Raw genomic sequence first — 6906 nt, 5'->3', positions numbered from 1 at the left:
TTGCAATGTCAAGGAATACAGCACTGATGTGTTGCTTCCAGTTGTATCCCATAGTAGTATACTCTGCTAACGAATAATTTGCTGGGTGGTACTCTGATTTCGACGAAAGATGAATTGTTAATTTTGTATGATATTTAATCTGTCTGTCTATTCTTGAAGTCTGGAGAAAAATTTTGCGGAAATTTTCTACATTGGACAACAGGCTGATGGGACGATAATTTTGAGGCAACTGTGGATATTTTCCCGGTTTGTGAATTAATGTCAACAATTTTTCAGTATCGAGGGAAATATTGTATTCTTAGAATTGCGCTCATGATGCTGACAAAATGCACTATAGCTTTGCATGGAGCAGCTTGGTGATCTTGTTTGTGATGGCTTGTTTGTGATGGCATCTCAACAACAAAAAAAAGCTCCAGGTTCGTACCTGGAGCTTTTTTTGTTGTTGAGATGCTTGATGATGTTAATTATTTCTGCTGGTGAAGTAGGGCTAATCAGAGTTGAATTACTTTTAGGTTGTTTTAAGGTGCATCTAGCATTTAGATGTACGTTTTAAATTAGATTGATGTTTATATTATGCTGAGCTGCACTGTTTTTCCACATTACTTGTTATAGCTTCTGCTTTTTTCAGCATCAGAACAAGCTGCATTGACTTCAAATTGAAGTCGTCAGTATAATATTTAACTTGAGCCAAATAGTTGAGAAATCATGGAAATATAATAAGGATCTGTATTTAAGTTTCGAAGATCAGGAAAATAAATAAATACGCATTTTAAAGTGATTTCTCTCTCAGCTAAAGGTAAGTTTATTTCACTGTAATCGGCATTGGTCACGAAGCTTCCATTGAAGCGATAACGATGCGAATGGTGTGTTCGTAAATTCCCTTTGCGTGTAAGAAAACTAAGAAAGTAGAGTTATTAACTAATTCAACAATTCTTTTAGTGCAAAAATTCTTATATAAATTTTAAAATATCCAACAGGCATCGCTCAAGTGCCAGATTATTTATTAACAGAATTTATTTTCAATGCACAAAGGTCTAAAGCCTAAAGGTCAAATGAACAATAGAAGGGGTAATAATCAGATAAAATCTACCTATCGCTTGCCAAAGAAAAACACAAATAAACTCATATATTTAATTGATTTTATTAATGTTCGTTATCTCCTATTTATTCATCATAAACAAAACAGTAGATTACAATGGATCTTATCCAACCAGTGATTTTATTAATTAAGCACAAATACGAAACATGACCAAATTCTCAAAATGTACACGATTAATACATACGATACCACCAGTGCATATTATAGCTGATACCATACTTCATCCATAACATGATTCATAACAAATTTCATTTGTGATGTAATCACGTATTTATAGTATTTCGAATGTTCACAAAAACTTACAAACATGCCAGAATATACTCCTGACTAATATATATATATATATATATTGAATGAATGAATACATATATATATATTCATTCAATTTCTGTTCTTGTATTGCCGTTATAAAACATTAATGAGTTTTGAAAATACAAATAATTAGACGTTTATCATAGCAATGCCAGTAAAAACACCGGATGTAGTTCTTTTTTATACCAAATACATTGCAAACAATCACAAAAGTGCTTTTTTGGGGATAGATTTCATAATTAAAAATAAACTCTTCATGCAACTCGCTAAAGAGAGAGAGAGAGAGAGAGAGAGAGATTTCAATATTTAAATGCATTTTTTTTTTCATAAATAAGCGAATACATTTCAGATAAAAATATATGCATAAATTTATGAACGTGTGGTTGTGAATAAACCCGGTCATGGAAGTGGAAAATCAGTACTGTACAATATTTAACGCAATTTGTTTTCATACTGGCGCCATCTTTCGAACCAAAATCGAAATAATCTGCAGTACCAAATTTATACTTCAGTGGCTCCCCATAATAGGACACCATTGTCCGAAACTGTTGTGAATTCAAAACTTTTACTTCATACTGAACATGCTGAAGGCATATTCAGCATGAAGTAAAATGCATAATGTCACACCTCAAGCGCTGTGATACGGTGATACGGTGATACACGATACGATACGGTGAAATAAAATTTTACACACAATAAACATTTGAGAAATTTATTTGCAATTATAGCTTATCCTATTGAGCGATGTTACAATGAAGTAGAAAATTCCAAAGTGAGTTATGAATTTATCAGTGGCTTTAATTGCCCACTTTTCCATGGCTGATGAGATTCAAACCCACCGGGATCCAGATCCACCCCCACTACTACTGTTCTTGCCACCATTGTTGGGTTTGGGGGGTGGAGGAGGCTGCGGATTAGGATTTGGCTTAGGAATATTAGAATTGCGTTTACTCCTATCAGGATAAAAAACTGGCTCGCTCCGTCCCTGACTATCGCCGTGTAAAACGGCGGGAACAATTTTTGGAATGTTGTTGCTCGAGTTCCAGCTCATTGCGTCAAATGATTCCTCTAAAGAAACAGAAAATAAAAGTTAATTTAAACATATAATAACTCATTTAAGACATGAAGCATATTTAGTGCTGTTTACCTTTTTTATTACTCGCTGAAAATGACTAAGAATACACCAATCATAATTTGCAAACATCTGGAATTTAAACTTCTCAAAGTTAGTTTGGTTCTAAGAAAATTTTTATAATTTAGTTATGATGATTTTTTTTGAAACATAATCATTTTATTCTCTCAATCCTGTAAGAAAATATCAAGGTAAAATTGAAACAGCGCATTTATACATTAGAATATAATTATTGATTTTATTGTTTATTTATTTTAACAAAATGAGCAGTTCTCATTATTATGATAGAAGAAGAGCTTCGCTAAACAGCTGCAAGATTTTTACATAAAAAGTCCTGTCGTTTAGGAAATGAATTTTCATGATCATACTCAAACCTAACAATCTGATTGGCAAGTTCTTGGAAATATCTTCGTAGCTACTTGAAAGCCAAGTTCTAATCATTCGGAAATAGACCAAGCTGGGAACATAAACTAACTCTCAAACAGAGATCGATTGTTTTCATGGACAACTTATTTTTGCTCCTTGCCACATTTTCATCTATTTTGCTAGGCAGCGAAAGACGTTCCAAATGTTCAGCATCCTTTGCACACAATAATCCCTTTCCCAGCTTGAGAAAACCAATCAGATTTAAGAATTTTGTGACGGCAGCTCTTTCCAGTTTGAAGTGAATAATTATAAATTCGTAATGTTTTATTGCAGAAGTAAACCTGACTGTTACAGGTTTAATTGAAAATAGTCACCGATTGGAGGAACTTTCCCAGTCTTGCAGTAAACAACCAAGGTCTTCCTCCTGGAAATTAAGTGTTTTAACCACATAACATGGGAAAGTTAACATTTAATAGCACGAGATGGCGACAGTTGTCCGCTGTACCCTTTCTCTCAATGGGTTTCAAAATCATCGGTAACCATGGACTGAACTATAGATGATATTAAGGGACTAGACGAGTTCCACTACTCCATTTGGGAAAAAGGTAATAGGGGATTTGGTTTTGTTATATTTCAGAATATAAAAGAGCTATTATGGAAAGTAGGAAAAGGAAACTAACATGTTAAAACGTACTAAATAACTGGCATTTTAATAATCACAGTGAAAGCAACTTCGCTAAGTATACATCCATAGAGATTCCATGTGTGGTAGGATGCCTTCCAACGATCATTTAGTGGATTCTATGGAGGTGTCGCGTAATAATAATATAATGCATTCATAGAACATTTGAGGCACCGTATAGTCCTGTAGAAATGAGGTTTTCAGGTTTGCGTCCACAGCGCTAGAAGAAAGGACATTCTAAGTTCGATTCTAGCGGATAAAAAACATTTTTCTAAGCCTTTCTTAGAGAGTTTTCCGAGTTAGTCAATCTCCGGCAGGAACAAAGGTTTTTCTTCCCAAAAACTTTTCTCTCTCTCTCTCTCTCTCTCTCTCCTTAAAATCTTTGATTCATTCATAACTCAGGCTCACTGTCAGGAGAGGCTGGAAGGACAGAGATTGAGTGCTCACCTGTCTACTATAACGTTGGTTACGACTAAAGGAGCTTCCTTTCTTTTCTTTTTTGGGAATAAAAGACGTTAGATTTTTTTTTTCTGTTTTTCTTAAAACATTTGATCACTTGCAGTAACTTTTGATTTAAAAGAAGAGAGAAACATTGTGAAATAGTGGTTATCTGAAATAATTTTTCTGATCGCTACATCAGAAAAATTATTTCATCGAAAGCTGGATCCGGTTTGCCAATCGCATTTAGTGATGGCCAATAGAAGTGAAGCATAAATAGGCAATCCGTAATTTTAGGGAGCTCAAGAAAAATCAGCTTCAATGTGATTAATTTTGACCACCATGCAGTAAACAATTTATAATGAGATTTAAATGGCTGTAGATTGTACTCTGAAGTCATTAATACAGCTTAATAGATCCATTTATAATAATAATTAGGAATCTTTAAAAAAATACTTGATAAAAGAGGAGATATAAAAAAGCTTTCATATGCATAACATCTGTCAAGAATTTAAAGAAAAACACACTTCAAAGGAAATTATTTAAATGTTACCATTATAAACTATTCACGAAATAAAAGAAAATAGAAAGAAAACACATACGTTTCGTAATGAATGACACTGCAGAAATGACAATAATACCGAAACAAATGAGCGTTGCAAGGACAAACTTTGAATAAAGACTTTGAATAAATACTAGAGTATGTCTTCAATTCTAGAAAATAAGTAAAGAATTAATTGAATAGAAACGTTTCCTTTCATAAAATTACCTTCTTCTGTAGCCGATTCGTTACAGGTTTCCGTTCTCTCTTGCTGCTCGAGTATGTCCCCTTGTTCCTCGTCTTTCTGAAATTAATAACTAAATGAAATACTTCTTTATGCGTGTCCAGTGACGAATGAACCACAGTTTCCTCCTGCGAAGTGCAGTTGCTTTCGTTTCATGGCTAATAACACAGACCTCCTCATGACATCGCAAATAATCCAACGAATTGCTGCCGCTTCGTGTTACGTCATAGTTGCTGTGCTCTTAACACTAAGCAAACGGAAAATGAAACTAACTTGCACTGGCAGACGAGGAACTTGGTGAAAATTATAGATGGCAGCACAGACTCGAGGTCCCAGTTCATAGCTATCGAATTGCGTAAATATGTAAACACTTTAATTGCAGAATACAAGTGCTCAGTCTTTGCTTTTTTAAATATTTCTAAATCGCACCATTTTCTATATTTTAAAGAAGTTACTTTATTAAAAAAGGTGTGGAAATTCAAAGCTTTCTTTTTTTTTTTCTTTTCTTTTTTTTCAGATGTCAATGTTCGGTTTTGAAAATACAGTAACATGCAGGTATAGTCTTTTCTATGCGAAACAAAATTATAGCCTAGCCTTGAACAAAGAAGAGGAAATCGATCTCATAACCGATGGCTTAAATGTAGAAAAATATCGATATGCAGAATGAAATTTTGTCTTACTCATACTCTAAACGCACTTTCTTGCTTACTGCTGAGTAATGTCGGCAAAGTAGTCAGTTCTTCTCACTTCGCTATCCTCGATCCTTCTCACTGTTGTTAGAACTAACCCTAAAGCTATAACGCTCACTTCCAAAAATCATTTCTTTATATATAACCAAACTGTTAAACATGAGAAATTAAAATAAATGTGTTCAACCGCGCCACTAGAGGGCGTATACATTTGATGTTACAATGAGACTGCTTTCACTATTTTTTTTTTTTTTTTTTTGTAATTTCATAGACTGCCTCCACACCCGATGTCTCCACCTTGTTTTAGTGTGTGTGTGGGGGGGGGGTTTCTATATCCCTGTGACTCTAATACTAGTAAAATTATTTCATAAAAAATAAGTTACGAGAGAACAGAATCACTGAAACACCAAGTCATTATTTTAGAAAAAATTGTGCTGCCATCTGGCGACACTACACTAAAATTACTGGACAAAACAATTGTGTGGACGTGAAATAATACACAAAAAATGTGCTGTCACATCGATACCCGAACATGTCCCATATTTCACGACTCAAACCATTATTCTTGATTCCACGCTAAAATCCCATCACTTAATCTCCAAGTCCAATCATCCCCAGTCTTCAAATCCAACATGTGACTATCAGCTGGGCATTCCCGAGACACCTGATAACTCCCATGCAATCACACCCCTGCATTTATCTGAAAAGAGGAGCGATCAGAAGCACATCCAACCACTACCATCTGTTTGTGTCCGTATTGATAAGTTTGCTAAATTATTCCATTTTTTATCACGACGTTGATTTATTATGTAGGCATTACTATCAGCAAGCAATTGCATTTGATTTGTGAAACTATGTCATTTCTTTAGGCCTAAAAGACGTTTAAAGAGATTTCTCTTTCAATGCCTATATTTGTATTTCTATATCCGTGTTCCTTATATTCCTTATAAGGAATGGCTTAAAGGGGCGAAGCAAGAATGCTTTTCATATTTCCCGTTATCTGTAGAGGACAGACAGTGTAGGGATAAGGTGTTATCGAGCTATTAGAGTTCTGATAATGGCAGGAGGGTATAACAGCAATAGCCTAGCCTCAGTTAGAACTTCATTGGCTACAGCATTGCCATCCATTACCCTCCAAGGGTATTAATCACCACATCTAGTCCTTATTTTAGGACTGGCTTAAAGGGGCGAAGCAAGAATGCTTTTCATCTTCCCCGTTATCTGTATTTGTAGAGGACACTGTAGGGATAAAATGTTATTGAGCTATTAAAGCTCTGATCATGGCAAGAGGGTAACAGCAATAGCCGAGCCTCAGTTAAAACTTCATTGGCTACAGATTGCTATACATTACCCTCCAAGGGTATGGATTTTCCTCAAACCTCACTGCATCTAAGGGCTGTATC

General features: G+C 34.8%; 1 long non-coding RNA gene across 1 annotated transcript; it reads right to left on the bottom strand.

Moving 5' to 3' along the window:
* Positions 1-2109: 2109 nt before the first annotated feature.
* On the bottom strand, positions 2110-5042 carry LOC150103828 (uncharacterized). Its single transcript, XR_016548666.1, has 2 exons — positions 4799-5042; positions 2110-2479 (listed from the first exon to the last, which is right to left on the bottom strand). It is a non-coding gene; the product is annotated as an uncharacterized LOC150103828 (long non-coding RNA).
* Positions 5043-6906: the final 1864 nt, after the last annotated feature.

The sequence above is a fragment of the Typopeltis vanoorti genome, chromosome 8 (genome assembly GCF_054136105.1).
Source record: "Typopeltis vanoorti isolate ZY-2024b chromosome 8, IOZ_Tvanoo_1.0, whole genome shotgun sequence".
Classification (NCBI taxonomy): domain Eukaryota; kingdom Metazoa; phylum Arthropoda; class Arachnida; order Uropygi; family Thelyphonidae; genus Typopeltis; species Typopeltis vanoorti.
The sequence above is the reverse complement of the archived record's forward strand: the minus strand, read 5'-3'. Positions and strand labels throughout refer to the sequence as shown.